The following is a 20,367-nucleotide window of genomic DNA, read 5'->3' as shown; positions in this document are numbered from 1 at the left end:
CATTCAACATTCGCTGCTTCAATAATCCGGCTTTCACTTGGAACGAAGACACGTCGCATTGGATTGGCGTAACCAATAAATATTCCCTCAATGTACTTCGAACCAAACTTTCCATTAGGCTCTATAACTGTACAGGGTGACCCGAACGGTTCTAGATACTTCAAATTTGTCTTGCGGTTATTGATTAGCTCAAAACACGTCTTGTTGAACTTCTTGACAGTAAGAACCCTGTTGAGCGTATAGCATGCGGCAGAAACAACTTCAGCCCAGAAATTAATTGGTAATTTTGAATCTGCGAGCATAGTTCTAGCCGTCTCGATTAGCGTCCGATTTTTGCGTTCTGCGACTCCATTCTGCTGCGGATGTACGGAGCACTAAACTCATGCAGTATACCTCTTTCATCACAAAATTCTTCCATCTTACTGTTTTTGAATTCAGTACCATTATCACTTCGAATTCTACTGATAGGCCTTTGGTACAAATTCTCAATTCTCTTAAACAACGCCATCAAACTGTCAAATGTTTCGTCTTTCGATTTCAAAAATGAAACCCACGAAAATCTGGAATAATCATCAGTCACGACCAAACAGTAGTAATCTCCTGTTATACTCTTGACGTTCACTGGACCAAACAAATCCATATGAAGTCTTTCCAAAGGTCTTGAAACTGAATTGACTTGCTTTGTAGGGTGTGACTTTTTCTTCTGTTTGCCTTTGACACAGCTTATGCACTCCCCTTCCAGATGGAAACCTTTGACATGAACTCCTGTGAACAAATCATTATGCACCAAATGATTCATCTTCCTTAGGTGAATATGCCCCATTTTTCGGTGCCATAATCTTGATTTTTTTTTCAGTTGCTCTGGACACAAAACAATGAGCCTGACCCGTGGTTGTAGTAGCTACGCTCATGTCCAACACGTACAGATCATTGACTCTTGGTGCCCTCATGATGATCCATTCCTCATGTATCACAAATCCCGGTTTCAAGATCAAACATTCTTTGTCAGTGAAGTGAGTAGTATACATCCTGTCACAGATCTGGGAGATACTCAGCAGGTTGTTCTCCAGCTCAGCGATGTAGTTAACTCTCTCAAACGTTACGATTCCATTGGATAACGTTCCTTCACCTATAACCTTTCCTCCTTGATTACCCGCAAAACCTACGTAACCACCATTAATGTTTCTCACATCATACAGTAACGCGGTCTTCCCTGTCATATATCTTGATGCTCCACTATCCATGATCCATCTGGATACAAGTTTTGGAAGATCCTGCACATAACAAATCATCACTTAAACAATTTCAAGAAAGATGCCGATTCATGCTTCGCGATCCAGGAAGCTCCGGCAATTCAAACTGTTTAGTCAAAATGGAGTCCACCCAGGCCTCATCAGCCTTAGGTGTAACCTTGACTCTTGCAATTTGAATTTTGAAATTTTCAGCCTTAAGAGGTGGAAAATTTGCATCATAATCAACCGTAATTGATTCATCAGCCTTTTTCACCTCAGACGTTGAATTTTTCTTCTCAATTTTTGGCTTCCAAACTTGTTGAGATAATGCAACCCTTTTATAAAATTTATCATTTTTAGTTACCAACTTCTTTACTGGTTCATTTTTCACACTCTTTTTCTCAACAATGCTTGGAGTTTTACCATTCACTTCAACTTTCTTTTGTTGAGTCTTCACAGTTTCAGTCTTAGGCTTCACATTTGTACACTTTCGTGCAATGTGACCAATTTGATTACATCGAAAGCAAGTTCGAGTATCAGCCACTCGACTTGTGCCTTCAAACTGAGACTGAGAAGCTTTCTTCTCAAAGAATTCTTTGTTAGATTTTGAAAAAGTTTCTTTTTCTTCATCAGCAAGTGAACTCGAACTGTTCACAAACTTTTTCTTCTCAACAAACCTCTTGTTTTGAACATTCCATTTCTGATATGATTTACCCCCCTGATAACCACCTGACCAGTTGTTTCTGTTGTTATTATAAACACGTTGTGGATTAACAGATTTCTTGTTGTAAACCTTTTCTTTCTCAACCCTCATTTTACTTTTCTTTTGACTCAGATTGTTCACTACGGACAACTCAACTTCGACCAGTTTGAAAACATTTGTCAATTTGTTCATGTTTACATTCTCGATCGGAAACTCTGAATCCGAAAACAACTTATCCGATCCCGACATCTTGTACATGACAAGAGTAGGTTCATCATTTAAGTTGTTCTTGGACTTTTGTTTCGGAATGTATTTGTCCAAGAAACACCCATCTTCCTCAGTAGTGTCATTATTTGTTTTAAGCACATTTTCAACAACACCTTTTACAATATCATTTTGGACACTATCGTCGCTGGAAGATGTGAACGTGACATCAATGTTCTCAGGAAGTTTAACTTCACTTTTTTCCTCAAGTTCAACCAAAACAGATTGCTTTTTCGTGTAGTTATCCAAAATCGGCGGTGGAACTTTGTGAAAACCCACCCCGGTTCCATCAGAATACACGTCTTCGCCAGCTTTGTTTTTGCCAATGGGTTTTGGAACAATATGTTGCAAAACAAAGCTTGCGGAGCTATAACTGTTGAGCTTCAACTGGATTCTTCGCTCATTTTCAATTTCAACTTCTTGAACTTTAAGTTTCAATTTAGCGATTTCATCCAGTTGTTTGTTAATTAATTCTTCTTTTATTCTCAGCACAACTTTTAGATGTTCGTTTTCTTTAAAAGTTTTACCATTTCGATCATCACTATCTTTCACTATGCTTTTGAGTTTTTCAAATTTTTCAGAAATCTGACGGTTTTCAAGAATTAACTTTTCATTTTCTTGTTTAACGTTTTCATGTTCAATTTTATCAGTTTCAATTTGAGTAGTTAATTCTTTAATCCGTTCAGTTGAAGCTTTAACCGTTTTGTCACGCGCAAGAATCTGATTCTCAACACTTCTGACTTTTGCTGTCAGATCTTTAACTTTCTCATTGTTGAGATACGTGATAGTGTTACAAAATTTGCACTCTTTGAGGCAATTTTTGCAATCAGCATTTCCTTCGATCTTTTTACCTGACGCATTTGTTGACGAATTTGGACTGACCTAGCCTTTTGACTCAGACATGGAGTTAGAGTCTACCTCAAGTGCTTTAGCAGCTAGCACTTTGACAGCCATTTTTCCCAGGTTCTCTGCAGTCAACTCCTGCGTAGTATCAATAATGCCCGTATCAACCTTCTTTGCATTCTCGATCTCTTCTTTTTCTTTCTTCTCTTTCTCTTCTTTCTCCTTTCTCTCTCTTACTTTCTCTTCTTCTATCATTTTCTCGGTTGGAGTTCCCCACCATTTGTGCTGCCAATATTCATCATCTTCTTTTATCTCTTTAATGATGGCTTCCAGATCGAGCGTTTTGTCATCGATTGCAATGTTCCCATATTCATCCAGATAGCACTCCCTATCCGGATCCCATCTTCTCGCTCTTCTAGCTTCCAGATAGATACGAGAAATTCTGATGATTCTGTTTTCAGCAATCATTTTCCGATAGCAATACTTCTGCTCTTCAGTACGATCATCTTTCCACGGAATAGGTTCATCATTTTTCGCCATGAATGCGTAACCAACCGCATCTTCTTCCGGTAAAACATCTTTACTCCAATCATACCCCTCATCATCATAAATCACCGCTGGAGCTCTAGATTTTTCTCTGGTATCTTCACCCTGTTTCAATCTCGGCGGCTCGGATTTATTCTGATCGTATATTGCCTTCTTGTAGTAATCGTCCCTTAAAGGATTCTCCGACTCATCAGCATAGGCATTTCTGCATTCTCGCTTAAAGTGACCCTTCTGCTTACACTTGAAGCATGCCACCTTGGATTTGTCGAACCCCAGCTTAGTAGATGGACCAGCGATTGTTTTTCTGTCGGTAATTTCCATAAAACGTTGTGCTCTGCGAACAACACTGGGCATTACCCAACGAATATCGATCAGCTCCGTTTCTTCGGGATCTATCTGATCATAATCTTCCTTTGTCAGATTTGTATTCCCGATCTTGCCAGCCACCAACCCTTCATATGATTCCAACACAGACGCCAAGAATACCATTTGTTGCTTAGCCGACTCCTCGTCAAAATTCTGAGCATTCTTCAAATCTATTACGATGTTTCATTGAAACTTTGCATCAGAATGACTTGCAAATGATGAAGATCCACTGTGATAACCACTGTGACTTCCATTGCTTTGACTGCTTCGACTTTCTTTGCTTGCTGAAGAAACATTCTCAGCCGAAAATGCAGTCTTGGGAGAATTAGCTTTCGGCATCATGCGTTTCGGATAATAAAGATCCAAATTTTGCTGATAAGATGAGTGATTGACTTTGTACGTCTTCTTTAGCTCTAACTCGTGACTTTCAAGTCTCTCAATCACCAAATCTGGAGTCAACTTTTCAGGCTCAATAGTGTTTTTCAGCATAAGCGCATAGTATCTCCAATCCACCTCGTCTGGTAATGAATCGAACAGTTTGTCAACAAGTTCTTCATCAGAATACTTGATCTCATGTCTTGCTAATTCCAGCTTCAGATGACCGAACCTTTCTATCATTTTACAAACTGACTCGTTCTTTAGACAACCAAACATATCAAACTCTTTCCTAAGAAGTTTCTTTTTACTTTTTACAATTTCAGTACTTCCTGCACATTTCTTTTCTAGCTTTTGCCACAGATCTTTTGCATTTGAATAATCGATCAAAGCAATGATGTCTTCTCGAACAGACTGGAACAACAAAGCTACACACTTCTGTTCTGCTACAAAACCATCAATCTCTTCAGCTGATCTTAACGCTTCACCATTTTTGTTTCCATTTGCATAACCGTTCTTCAAACTTTTCCAGCTGGGAAATGCGAATGCCATCATCCAATCTTCAAACTTCCTAGACCACCGACTGTACTCCTCGATAGCCATAAGCTTTGGGGGTCTATTGAATGTTCCGAAGGCACTCTCCGATTCCCAAGCTTCCTTTTTCTTTTCTTTCGGCGGATTCTCATTTTCTTTGCTTGACGATGTATCATCGTTTCGGGTATTTCCCGTGAATGCGTACATGTCGCTGAAAGGATTCAAGAATATGTCATCCATCTTGAGTGTACCTACAAAATCAGCCAACACTTAGAAAATTTTTGAAGTTTTGAAAAACAACAGATTCAAACGGAATGGTTTCAAACGGTATGGTTCAAACAGAGTAGACTCAAACGGTATGGTTTCAAACGGAGTAGACTCAAACGGTATGGTTTCAAACGAAAGCTTTTCAAACGATAGAATTTCAAACGATAGCTGTCCTGATCGTTTGAAGATACACCACTTTCAAACGATAAGTTCAAACGGAATCCATTCTTTTCAAACGGAATGTCAGTTTTAAACGATTGTTCAAACGAAAGGTCTGTTTTCAAACGATAATTTCAAACGAAAGGAATGCTTCGTTCAAATGGAACCCTGTTTTTAGTCCATTTTTATCGCTTTTACGTCGAATTTTGATTCAAAACTTTCAAGGATTCGTTAATAGTGTGTTTCGTTTGATATGTGAGCTTTTCAAGCCATTTTAACCGTGACAACTAGTTCAAATCAGAAAAGAAAGGTATAAATGAGATAATCCGGTGATTTCAAGCTGAATTTGGTATGAACTCCTCGTCCTGAGCTCTGATACCACTTGTTGGACCGTTCCGGTGACCTTAAACGTCAGTAAAAGTCGTTCATCTTAGTTTACAGAGGCGGAATCAAAGTAAACCAAGTCAAAAACAGCTTGTTCCTTTCAATCTTTCTTTCTTTTTATTACTGATTGCGAGCTTTTACAATGATTTTGACAGAAATCCGGCAGCACCTTCGCTCACACACACATACATGCATCCTTGTCCGTTTGAAATGATCAGCTATTTATAGATACAACCCCTTCCGTTTGAAACGTGACATGTCTCTTCAAACGGACACTGTTCAAAGGGCCAGCATGTTCAAACGACTGAACATGTTCAAACGGTCAGCACTAGTTCAAACGATCAGGGTCTATTTCAAACGGACTGCTCTCCTAAAATCTATACAAACCCTAATCTAATCACTATTGTGCACTCGTTTAACCTATCTAGACATAAGACTTAATAAGACATAGTCAGCAGACATATTAATGCACCAACATGCCCACACTAAACACATTCCTTAAATTGTAGCCATTTTTGTGTGTTTATTTTTTGGTGTCTAATCTGCATATATATCACCATTGCTCTTGATTTTCTTGACTGTATATCTCTTAAATGTCAACATATACACGTGCGATTTAGTTTACGAAGATTTTTCAATGCCGAGAACTCGATTAGAGAGTAAAAAAAGGCGTAAGGTTCACAATGTTGTAAAACTAAAATGGGATATACCGGGCTAGGATTCGAGTTATGGGAACAACGGCCAAACCAACCACCCAAGAATGGAATCGTCGAGCGAAAACACTTGGCAATCTCCTAGAAGCAGCTTTTCTTGCCACCAGACCTTTCTCCATCAATTAGGAATCTGATGCCGTCGCTAAACACATTCCTTAAATTGTAGCCATTTTTTGAGTGTTTATTTTTTGGTGTCTAATCCGCATATATATCACCATTGCTCTTGATTTTGTTGATTGTATATCTCTTATATGTCAACATATACACGTGTGATTTAGTTTACGAAGATTTCTCATCGCCGAGAACCTCGATCAGAGAGTAAAAAGGCGTAAGGTTCACAATGGTGTAAAACTAAAATGGGATATACCAGACTAGGATTCTTGTTACAGGAACAAGGGCCAAACCAACCACCCAAGAATGGAATCGTCGAGCGAAAACACTTGACAACCTCTTGGAAGGAGCTTTTCTTGCCCCCAAACCATTCTCCATCAATTAGGAATCTGATGCCGTCACTAAACACATTCCTTTAAATTGTAGCCATTTTTTGAGTGTTTATTTTTTGGTGTCTAATATGCATATATATCACCGTTGCTCTTGATTTTCTTGACTGTATAACTCTTAAATGTCAACATATACACGTGTGATTTAGTTTACAAGGATTTTTCAATGTCGAGAACCTAGATTAGAGAGTAAAAAAGGCGTAAGGTTTACAATGGTGTAAAACTAAAATGGGATATACCGGGCTAGGATTCGAGTTACAGGAACAAGGGCCAAACCAACCACCCAAGAATGGAATCGTCGAGCGAAAACACTTGACAATCTCCTTGAAGCAGCTTTTCTTGCCACCAGAACTTTCTCCATCAATTAGGAATCTGATGCCGTCACTAAACACATTCCTTAAATTGTAGCCATATTTTGAGTGTTTATTTGTTGGTGTCTAATCCGCATATATATCACCATTACTCTTGATTTTCTTGACTGTATATCTCTTAAATGTCAACATATACACGTGTGATCTAGTTTACGAAGATTTCTCAATGCCGAGAACCTCGATCAGAGAGTAAAAAAGTCATATGGTTCATAATGGTGTAAAACTAAGATGGGATATACCGGGCTAGGATTCGAGTTACAGGAACAAGGGCCAAACCAACCACCCAAAAATGGAATCGTCGAGCGAAAACACTTGACAACCTCCTAGATGCAGCTTTTCTTGCCACCACACCTTTCTCCATCAATTAGGAATCTGATTCCGTCACTAAACACATTCCTTAAATTGTAGCAATTTTTTGAGTGTTTATTTTTTGGTGTCTAATTCGCATATATATCAACATTGCTCTTGATTTTCTTGACTGTATATCTCTTAAATGTCAACATATACACGTGTGATTTAGTTACGAAGATTTTTCAATGCCGAGAACCTCGATCAGAGAGTAAAAAAGGCGTAAGGTTCACAATGGTGTAAAACAAAAATGGGATATACCGGGCTAGGATTCGAGTTACATGAACAAGGGCAAAACCAACCACCCAAGAATGGAATCGTCGAGCGAAAACATTTGACAACCTCCTGTAAATAACTTTTCTTGCCACTAGACTTTTCTTCATAAATTAGGAATCTGTTGCCGTCACTAAACACATTCCTTAAATTGTAGCCATTTTTTGAGTGTTTACTTTTTGGTGTCTAATCCGCCTATATAACACCATTGCTCTTGATTTTCTTGACTGTATATCTCTTAAATGTCAACATATACACGTGTGATTTAGTTTATGAAGATTTCTCAATGCCGAGAACCTCGATCAGAGAGTAAAAAAGGCGTAAAGTACACAAAGGTGTAAAACTAAAATGGGATATACCGGGCTACGATTCGAATAACAGGAACAAGGGCAAACCAACACCCAAGAATGGAATCGTCGAGCGAAAACACTTGACAACCTCCTGAAAGCAGCTTTTCTTGCCACTGGACCTTTCTCCATCAGTTAGTAATCTGATGCCCACACTAAACATATTCCTTAAATTGTAGCCATTTTTGTGTGTTTATTTTTTGGTGTCTAATCTGCATATATATCACCATTGCTCCTGATTTTCTTGACTGTATATATCTTAAATGTCAACATATACACGTGCGATTTAGTTTACGAAGATTTTTCAATGCCGAGAATTCGATTAGAGAGTAAAAAAAGGCGTAAGGTTCACAATGGTGTAAAACTAAAATGGGACATACCGGGCTAGGATTCGAGTTATGGGAACAAGGGCCAAACCAACCACCCAAGAATGGAATCGTCGAGCGAAAACACTTGGCAATCTCCTAGAAGCAGCTTTTCTTGCCACCAGACCTTTCTCCATCAATTAGGAATCTGATGTCGTCGCTAAACACATTCTTAAATTGTAGCCATTTTTTGAGTGTTTATTTTTTGGTGTCTAATCCGCATATATATCACCATTGCTCTTGATTTTCTTGACTGTATATCTCTTATATGTCAACATATACACGTGTGATTTAGTTTACGAAGATTTCTCAATTCCGAGAACCTCGATCAGAGAGTAAAAGAGGCGTAAGGTTCACAATGGTGTAAAACTAAAAAGGGATATACCGGGCTAGGATTCGGGTTACAGGAACAAGGGCCAAACCGACCACCCAAGAATGGAATCGTTGAGCGAAAACACTTGACAACCTCCTAGAAGCAGCTTTTCTTGCTACCAGACCTTTCTCCATCAATTAGGAATCTGATGTCGTCACTAAACACAATCCTTAAATTGTAGCCATTTTTTGAGTGTTTATTTTTTAGTGTCTAATCCGCATATATATCACCATTACTCTTGATTTTCTTGACTGTATATATTTTAAATGTCAACATTTACACGTGTGATTTAGTGTACGAATGGTGTAAAACTAAAATGGGATATACCGGGCTAGGATTCGAGTTACAGGAAAAAGGGCCAAACCAACCACCCAAGATTGGGATCGTCGAGCGAAAACACGTGACAACCTCCTGGAAGCAGCTTTTCTCTCCACCAGACCATTCTCCATCAATTAGGAATCTGATGACGTCACTAAACACATTCCTTAAATTTTAGCCATTTTTTGAGTGTTTATTTTTTGTTGTCTAATCCGCGTATATATCACCATTGCTCTTGATTTTCTTGACTGTATATCTCTTAAATGTCAACATATACACGTGTGATTTAGTTTAAGAAGATTTTTCAATGCCGAGAACCTCGATCAGAGAGTAAAAAAGGCGTATGGTTCACAATAGTGTAAAACTAAAATGGGATATACCGGGCTTGGATTCGAGTTACAGGAACAAGGGCCAAACCAACCACCCAGGAATGGAATCATCGAGCGAAAACACTTGACAACCTCCTGGAAGCAGCTTTTCTTCCCACCAGACCTTTCTCCATTAATTAGGAATCTGATTCTGTCACTAAACACATTCCTTAAATTGTAGCCATTCTTTGAGTGTTTTCTTTTTTGGTGTCTAATCTGCATATATATCACCATTGCTCTTGATTTTCTTGATTGTATATTTCTTAAATGTCAACATATACACGTGTGATTTAGTTTACGAAGATTTTTCAATGCCGAGAACCTCGATCAGAGAGTAAAAAAGGCATAAGGTTGACAATGGTGTAAAACGAAAATGGGATATACCGGGCTAGGATTCGAGTTAAATGAACATGGGCCAAACCAACCACCCAAGAATGGAATCGTCGAGCGAAAACACTTGACAACCTCCAGGAAGCAGCTTTTCTTGCCACCAGACCTTTCTCCATTGACGTGTGCGAGACTGTACATATTTTTACAATGAAATTACACACGATTTGGTTTTAAATTTATAAAAGTGATTATTACTTTTACATCAAAACACACACGAAAGAGGCAAGTGTACCCCGTCATATATGTAGTAAAGTATCGGTAAGAACCAAGTATCGATCCACGGAAATGGGCGGAGAAATAATACTAGACCTTTGCCACTAAATTACCGGTAAAAACATAAGTTGTTTTGGTTTTAATTAATCTAAAGTAAGCATAAATAAATACTTATAAAACATAGTAAATTATATATAAATAGCCTTGCTTAATACACAACCAAAGCATGTCAACTAAGTCAGTTTTGGCACTAGAAACATTCGGTCAATTTTTCATTTTGAGACAATTAGTATCCCTTTCGGGAATCCTAACATGACAATCATTCGGAAAGTTAAAACGATAAACACACTTTAACCACCTAAAATTGTTCTTTAACGTGCAATTGATACATGTCTATGAAAATCTCCTAAAAATAAGTTAGTCATCCGTTAGAAGTTTTATAACCTCACTTAATCAAGGAAAGCAACACCGATAAACACAATGCAACCACCGAGACAAGCATAAACTAGATTAAATCACAACCGAGTTCATTTTACAAATCTTGCTCATAAATTCACCAAGATAGCAATTTTGGCCGAAACTACTAACTAAGCTACCAAATCATGGCAAGAATTCATAACAACACCATCTAACCCGTTAGAGTCCTTCCGTGAGGGCAAGCTTTCTTGATTAACAATAATTACATTTTATTAAACCACTAACCATTTCTAGTATCATGGTGCCCACATTTTAAGCAAGTTAAACTAGTTAACCAAATTAAAAGTTTACTAATACATGATTAATTAAGCTTCATTTTTCAACTATCTTATCTAACCAAGCACCAATCATCCAACACAATTACTTATAATCAAGAAATCAAAATCAATAACAAGGTTGCAAACTAATCATCAAAGATAATCATAGAAAATACTTCCAAATGTCATTACAAACAAAGATTAACATACTAATGGTTATAATCAAGCAAGGGATTGTTGTGTTTTTGCCCAAAGGCTTACATTAATACATAATAATCAGTCTAAATACCTGAAACATAACAAAATTATGGAAAGATTTAAGAAACCAAACCATAAACAAGCATAAGAATGAGAATCCGGATAGTAATCGAGCTAAACCGGGTAATGTGGCTTGAATCCGGGTTAAAGCTAATGCTTCCGGAGCCTGAAAATCGCCTGTGAAGCTCTCCAAAATTCCAGAGTTACCAACAGAATGGTTCTGTTCTGTTTTTATGCTTTTTCGCTGTCGTACGGTCGTTCTTCGATCGCACGACCGTGCACTTTAAGCAATTATTGGTGGTGGTCCACCATGCTGCGTGACATCAGCAGATCGTTGACCAGATTCGATATGGCACGACCGTTCCTCATGTGGCACGGCCGTTCTGTTCCTGGGTTCTTGTTGCACGCCTGGTCGCATTGGTCGTTCAGTTCCGAGGTCTTGTTGGATCTTCGGATCCGCACGGGGTGCAAGATGTGGAACGACCGTGCGTTCTCGGGTTGGCCTTTGTAACAACTGTCACTAAAATCCATAATTAGGATGGTAATTAGCTATTAAGGAAACCCTAATTAAGAAACCCAAGTAATTCTGCACTAACCCTAAAATTTCCAGAACAATCAGAATCAGGATCAGGGCCCCTAAAACTCAGGGGGGGATAAACCCTAGCCAACGATTATCTTAATAACTATCTGTCAAAATCGATAAGTTGGGCCTAGTAAGAGAAATCACAATCCAGTAAATAAATAAAGTCCTAGTGTGTTTATTTCTGTTATCCTTTGTATAAATTGGTATGCAATAAAACTTCAGTGTTTATTTGTTAAACTTTGTTCCAAAGTTTTAACAGTGCATTTTGCATATATGCTATGCAGCATGAATGAGATGTCGGAAGCATTCCAAAATCTCAACTTATATCCAGTGCCTATCGAAGTCTCTCACGACTTTACTGGTTACATTGCTGACATAGAAGAACCTGTGGAATTCCAAACTCCACCGTTGGAAAAAGCTAAACCGAAAAAGAAGAGAAGATACGTAGGGTGGAGGAAAGTACGCCGTAGGAAACCTGCCACTAGGAGACTCCCTAAAATAGAAAATCCTGTGAGTATGATCAAGGGAAAGGAAATAGAAACTGGAGAAAGTTCGAAACCACCCGAAAAGGAAATAGGAATAGATCTGAAACAAAAGGGAATAGAGGTTGGCGAAAGTTCTAAACAGCCAGAAGAACTTACGTTTCAAGACGAAATAGACCGTCTATTAGGAAATTGTGAGGTCATAAGCCCAATCCGCACTAATTTATATCCTTACCCGGCTACAGTCCAATTTCCTTTAAACATAACACCGGCTATTCCTGAACCTTTAATCCATACCCAACCACTAGGGGAACTGGAAGAATGGTGGACAAACGACTGGCAATTCCAAAACATAGTCAATAGTCCTTATAGTTTTCTTCCACAATTTGACCCAGAACCACTCCCAAATCCTCCCATGAGTAATGAAAACCTAGCTGAACTCCGTCAGTTCGGTGAAGAACTGATAGGTACAGGTAATAGGATCAGGGAAATGGGAGAGCATCTAACTTGGAAGTACGATGAGAGGGAGCATCGTTACTAGAACCGTCAGTTAAACCACAGAAAACCGTATTGTATGATAGTAACTTAAAATTCTGTAAAATGGGCAATAAAACTCTGTAAAATACGGTGTGTATGGATGCATATACAATATACCAACAAAGTAAAAGTCGAGAAAATCGACAATTTTGGTTATACTTGTATATTGTGATAATCTATGTGTTTATCTATGTGAAATTTTTTATTGATAAGCTAGACACTAATAAATTCCTACTAGATTAGCAGATGGAAAACGCTAACAATGAACCAATTAATGAAGTAAATCAATCTGAGCAAGAACAAGAAGATCAATATATAACTCGACAAGATATCGAGCACTTTATCGCCCAAGGGATAGCTCATGCTATTCCAGAAATTGTAGCTGCTGTCCAAAAACCTGCCGAACCACAATTAATTCCTAGTAAACGTATTTCAGACGATAACGGCAGTAATAGCATAAATGGAGGCGGCAATCATGACGATCATGATCCGCAGCAGGCCCCACTCCCTGAAAGAATGAAAGCTGCAACGCCAGGTTGCACTTACAAAGAATTTCTTGCTTGCAAACCCGCTGAATTTGCAGGTAACGAAGGGGCAACTGCAACACTGCGTTGGTTAGAGAAAACCGAAGCAGTAATTGCAATAAGCAAATGTGCCGAAGGAGACCAGGTGATGTATGCATCAAACCTGTTCAAAGAAGGGGCACTCGAATGGTGGAACACGGTCCTCCAGGCAAAAGGAAGAAGGATAGCCTACGCCATAGGTTGGGAAGAATTTAAGAGTTTGGTAGAAAGAAAATTCTGTCCCGAATACGAGAAGGAACAGATGGCAAACAAATTCCTTAGTCACCGTATGACAGGAGTAGATTGTCGGGGCTATACTTCGACATTCTTTCAATACGCAAGGGTAGTGCCATCACTGGCTTCGCCAGAACCGGTACTTATTTCTCGTTACATCTGGGGGTTAATTAGTGAAATCCGAAACATCGTTAAAGCTGCGAGACCTCGTACCATTGACGATGCGGTAGAATTAGCTAATACCCTGACGGATGAGTTGGTACGCACAAGAGAGGAAGATCGTAAGAAGGAAATAGCTCAGAAGATTACCCAGGGGTTTCGTGCGGGTAATACCAAGAAAAGAGGAACAGGGCAATTCTCATCACCTCCTTTCTGCAGAAATTGCAAAAAGAAGCATTATGGACAATGCAACATGGTTTGCAATTTTTGCAAAATGAAAGGACATCGGGAAGAAGACTGCAGAAAGAAAACAAGAGTTTGTTATAATTGCAGAGAAAGGGGACACTTTCAATTTGAATGTCCTAAGTTAGCTAAACCTATAGCCAACCAAACCAAACCAGCTGAAGGAGCAACCAAGAGAAATGCGCGTGCATTCCAGCTAACCACTCAAGAGGCCGAACTCATTCCAGATGTGATAGCCGGTACGTTCCTAGTACATGACGTATTTGCAAAAGTATTATTTGACTCTGGTGCGAACCAAAGTTTTATTAATACTTCATTTTGTCAAGATCTTAAGTTACCTTTAACCACTCTTAGGCAAATTTTCACAGTTGAAACCGCAGAAGGAAATTCTGTGAACATAGATAAAATCTGGCAAGGAGGAAAAGTAGAACTATTAGGCCATAAGTTTTCTGCAAATCTGTTACCAATGAATTTAGCCGGATTCGATGTAGTATTAGGAATGGATTGGTTAGTAGCCAACCATGCACGAATCCTATGTGATAAAAATGCAGTAGAAATTCAAACCCCTACAGGAGAAGTAATTTTAATTACTGGAAATAAACCTCGAAAGCCATTGAAATTCATATCAATAATGAAATTGGCTAGTTATTCGAGAAAACAGGAAATGGTGTATATGATTTCCGCAATCATTAACACTAAAGATAAGAAACTCCAGGACATTCCCGTAGTCTCAGAATACCCAGACGTTTTTCCAGAAGAATTACCTGGATTACCACCTGATAGAGAAGTAGAATTTAGAATTCATTTAATTCCAGGTACTGCACCAATAGCCAAAGCACCATATAGATTAGCACCTACCGAAATGCTAGAATTGAAAAAGCAATTAGATGAATTATTAAGCAAAGGATTCATACAACCGAGTTCATCCCCTTGGGGTGCACCGGTACTGTTTGTGAAGAAGAAAGATGGATCGATGAGAATGTGTATCGATTATAGAGAATTGAATAAGGTTACAATTAAGAATCGATACCCACTACCTAGGATTGATGATCTTTTTGATCAATTGCAAGGAGCTAAGTATTTCTCTAAGATAGATTTAAGATCTGGATATCACCAGTTGAAGGTACAAGAAGAAGACATACCTAAAACTGCCTTCAGAACTAGGTATGGTCATTATGAGTTTACAGTCATGCCCTTTGGATTAACAAATGCCCCAGCAGCATTCATGGACATGATGAATCGAATCTGTAAACCATACTTGGATAAATTTGTGATCGTTTTCATCGACGATATACTTATTTATTCCAAAAGCCAAAAAGAACATTGTGAACACTTACATGCACTCTTAACTTTGTTAAGAAAAGAAAGGCTTTATGCCAAATTCTCAAAATGTGAATTTTGGCTACAAGAAGTACAATTCTTAGGTCATGTGGTAAATCACAAAGGTGTCCATGTAGATCCTGCTAAGATAGAAGCAATTACAAAATGGAAAGTCCCACAAACAGCAATGGAGATAAGAAGTTTTCTAGGCTTAGCTGGATACTATAGACGATTTATCAAAGATTTTTCTAAGATAGCCGTACCATTAACTAAGTTAACCTGTAAAGCTGCTAAGTTTGAATGGGGACCTAGACAAGAAGAAGCCTTTAAGATTTTAAAGCATAGGTTGACGAATGCACCAATCTTAGCTTTACCCGAAGGAACAGAAGATTTTTAAGTATATTGTGATGCTTCAAAATTAGGCTATGGATGTGTGTTAATGCAACGCAAGAAGGTAATTGCGTATGCTTCTAGACAATTGAAAAAGCACGAAGAAAATTATACGACTCATGATCTAGAATTAGGAGCCATAATTTTTGCCCTTAAGATATGGAGACATTATCTGTATGGAAATAAGTTTACTGTTTATACAGATCATAAAAGTTTAAGATATATATTTGGGCAAAAAGAATTAAACATGAGGCAAAGAAGATGGATGGAGATGCTAAGTGATTACGACTGTGATATCCAATATCACGAAGGAAAGGCAAATGTAGTTGTAGATGCCTTAAGTCGTAAGTACCATGAGAAACAGAAACGAGTCTGTGCTCTGAGGTTAAATCTACAAGTAGATTTAATGGCACAAATTAAAGAAGTTCAGAAAACAGCAATCCAAGACGATGCTGAAGGAATGAAAGGTTACCTAAAAGAATTAGAACAAGGAAATGATGGAATTTGGAAATTCCATAAGAAACGAATTTGGGTACCTTAGCAAGGAGAGTTAAGAAATAAGATTTTAGAAGAAGCTCATAAATCTAGGTATACTATGCATCCAGGAAACAATAAGATGTACCAAGATTTAAGGAATAATTTCTGGTGGATAGGAATGAAAAAGGATATAGCCGAATACGTATCCAAGTGCTTAACTTGTTCACAAGTTAAAGTTGAACACCAGAAACCTTCAGGACTACTACAACAGTTAGAAATGCCTGTATGGAAATGGGAACTCATAACAATGGACTTTGTTACAAAGTTACCCAAAACCAAAAGAGGTAATGATGCGATTTGGGTAATCGTAGACCGATTAACCAAGTCAGGTCATTTCCTACCAATGAAAGAAACCTTTAGCATGGAAAGGTTAGCACAACTCTACGTGGACGAGGTAGTATCCCTACATGGAGTCCCGCTCTCCATTGTATCGGATAGAGATAGTCGTTTTACATCTCATTTCTGGACAAGTTTTCAGAAAGCAATGGGAACTCGACTAAATCTAAGTACTGCTTATCGTCCACAAATAGACGGACAGAGTGAAAGGACAATACAAACGCTAGAAGACATGCTCCGAGCATGTGTAATTGACTTTGGTGGTAATTGGGATAGCCATTTGCCATTAATTGAATTCTCCTATAACAATAGTTATCATTCAAGTATCGAAGCTGCACCATTCGAAGCACTGTACGGACGTAAGTGCAGAACTCCAGTATGTTGGGCAGAAATCGGAGAAAGTCAATTATCAGGTCCTGAGATTGTACAAGAAACTACTGACAAGATAACTCAGATCAAGGAAAGACTGAAAACAGCTCGAGATCGTCAGAAAAGCTATGCAGACAATCGTCGCAAGCCGCTTGAATTCCAAGTAGGAGATAAGGTACTTTTAAAAGTTTCTCCTTGGAAAGGAGTAGTACGATTCGGTAAGAAAGGAAAGTTGAGTCCCAGATATGTAGGACCATTTCCAATAAGCCAACGAATAGGACCTGTTGCTTACCGCTTACAACTACCAGAAGAACTAGCTGGAGTACATGATGTATTTCATGTATCCATTCTCAAGAAATGTCTATCAGACGAATCCCTGGTAGTACCTCTTCAAGATGTAGAGGTGAACGAAAAATTAAAGTTTATAGAGAAACCACTACAGATCGAAGATAGAAAAGTCAAGTTTCTCAAACACAAACGACTGGTGTTGGTCAAAGTCAAATGGAATTCAAGAAGAGGACCAGAATACACTTGGGAGCTGGAATCAGAAATGAAGCGCAAATATCCTCATTTATTCCAATAAATCTCGAGGACGAGATTTTTCTTAAGGTGGGGAGGATGTAACAACTGTCACTAAAATCCATAATTAGGATGGTAATTAACTATTAAGGAAACCCTAATTAAGAAACCCAAGTAATTCTGCACTAACCCTAAAATTTCCAGAACAATCAGAATCAGGATCAGGGCCCCTAAAACTCAGGGGGGGATAAACCCTAGCCAACGATTATCTTAATAACTATATGTCAAAATCGAATTTTAAGAAATTGTCGACTCATCCAGCCTACATGCACGAAGGGCTACCCTATGAAGTAGGGTGACCCCTCGCGTAGCGCGACGCCCATGGGGGTACCCCTCGCGCTACGCGACGGGGGTCAAATTTCGTATATAAATAGGGGTGTCTGGGACTTGAATTTGAGAGTTGAAACGACGTAAAACGTCAAAATACACGCTGAGTTATCAGCTATATACTACACAAACACACACAGATCTCGAATCGCTGCCGCAATCAGGGTAATAACTCGATCGCTATTACGATTCAACATCCGATCGATTATAACTATCCAACGATAGTCCAGGTGCTGCTTAATTGAGCTTGTACTTTGATTAATCGTCGTGATTTCGACTTGAATATTAGAGTGCTGTTCGAATTCGGACTATGCTCTGTTATTCGTTGTGAATCCGATTGAATTATCGAGTATTGCACTGATTAATCGTTGTGAAGGTTTAATCTCGTGAATTGACGTAATTGCTGTATTAGTTACTAACCTGTGTGTGTGCATTATGTTAAATTAGGTTTAATCAAGGCTAATCAGTAGGCATTATCTATTTGCTCGTTAATCTGCAATGTGAGTCATTCTTCTTTTTATACTGTTTTCTCACAGTTTGTGAGTAAGTATTACAATACCTCAAATTATTTTCAAGGTTATAATTACAGGGATTAAGTCTTTGTAATCACCAAATTACAGCTGGTATGTGGGGTATTGTGCACATTACTATTTTTATCACTCTATGTGAGTGAGTATTACTCTATGTGAGTAATTATTACTCTGTGTGAGTAAACCGTCATTATTGGGGCGACGGGACCCAATAGTGGTATGACCACAGTCACAGATCCGGTCGAGTGACAAATACCCATTCTTGATAATTGGTTGATAGAAACATTGTAATCGCTCTTAATACTGTGATTTATAACTAACGGGTCGTTTTAGAAAACAGAATGATTCACTCAGTATTTCCCCGCTGACAAAACCTTTTTCAAACATGTTTCAGGTGATCTGTGTGATCCAGGAAAAGTGTAGTAAAGCACTACAAGCTCAGAGAAGTGGCTCATTGTGAATAAATAAATAAAACATGTTTTGGAAAATAATGATTTCTGTGTGAAATCAACTGATTGTAAATGATGGGATTTTATCCCTAAAAACTTTGTGTAATATATTAAAACGAGCATATTTTTACGGTTAAAAGATCCTGTAATAAAAGACTTCCGCTGCCATTAGATACCACGGGTACCACACTGAAATCTGGTCGCAGACCCCGACTCCGTCCAGGGTGGGTCGGGGGACGCGACAGCCTTCAATGCCTTGCACGCAGAGTTGCACCCTCGTTCACTGCCGGGCCATTCATGAATCATCGGAGATGCACGGTCGTGCATTAGGTGGCACGACCGTTCCACACGCCCAGGTCAGTTTTCTAACAGAAGTTTCGCAGCTTCGTCGTTTTGTCCGGAAAGTCTTCGTTTTCGCTATCATCTTGTCTGGTATGTTGTTTTAGGCCTGTAAACAAAAATTTAGATAATTAAGTATCCGAATGACGGTTTTACGGCCGAAAACACATAAAATAGGGGTAAAACGGGGGCTAAAATATGTGTAAATTAGCGAATATCAAATCTCCCCACGCTTGAACCTTGCTTGTCCTCAAGCAAGCTGAACTAAAAAGCAATAAAAGACAGAAACAAACAAGAACGATAATTTACACACTATTTTATTGAAAAACTACTATAAACGGTTAGCTGGTTTGTCGAAAGACAACATCAAAAGACTCAAACCCAACAAGCATATGCAATTATAAAGTGACAACCAAAAAGCCGTGACTTCACATTTAATTGACTCAACATGTTAATCTTCACACGACTCACAATGTTCACACACACTCGGTTTTATTTATGAAACATACATAAAATGTGTATGTGCAAACAGTCAATGCCTCGTCAATGAAATATGCAATATCATAAGCTTGTCATAAGATCTCGTCTCCACCAACTAACATGCAAACAAGTGTAAATCAAGAGGTCTTTACGGGTTGTAACGTTAGGCTTGGGCGTAGGGTATGGAAGTGGACATATAAAGTGGCGAAAATGGTTAAAACTCGGTAGTAGCGTTTAACTAGCAACAAAATAAACAACTTTACATACAAATGCCTTAAAAAGGCGACTATTGCGCAATCGAGCTTATCAACGAAATTTTAACATTTAAGCATTCAAAATTGCTCGATTTTTATCAACTTCACCCTATTTTAGGGTGTTTTATTTTCTGTTTTTTTTTTTTTTTGCAAACTAATTAAACAATAAACTGAAATGAATGCTAGTTAAATGATTATTTTGTCCGAGTTTCAACACTAAAAAGGTTTAAAACATATAAAGGCTAAATTTGGCTAAGTGGGCGATAATGTGGGTAAAAAAGGTAAACGGGAACGCTCGACATGGTTAATCCTAAAGGGTAATATAAGGTGAACGGGAAGCACAACACAAAGAACAAGGTTTACAACAAAGGGGTAATCTAAGTGCCTCTATCACTTTTACACAAATCCACAA

The sequence above is a fragment of the Helianthus annuus genome, chromosome 5 (genome assembly GCF_002127325.2).
Source record: "Helianthus annuus cultivar XRQ/B chromosome 5, HanXRQr2.0-SUNRISE, whole genome shotgun sequence".
Classification (NCBI taxonomy): domain Eukaryota; kingdom Viridiplantae; phylum Streptophyta; class Magnoliopsida; order Asterales; family Asteraceae; genus Helianthus; species Helianthus annuus.
Note: the sequence above shows the minus strand (reverse complement) of the source record.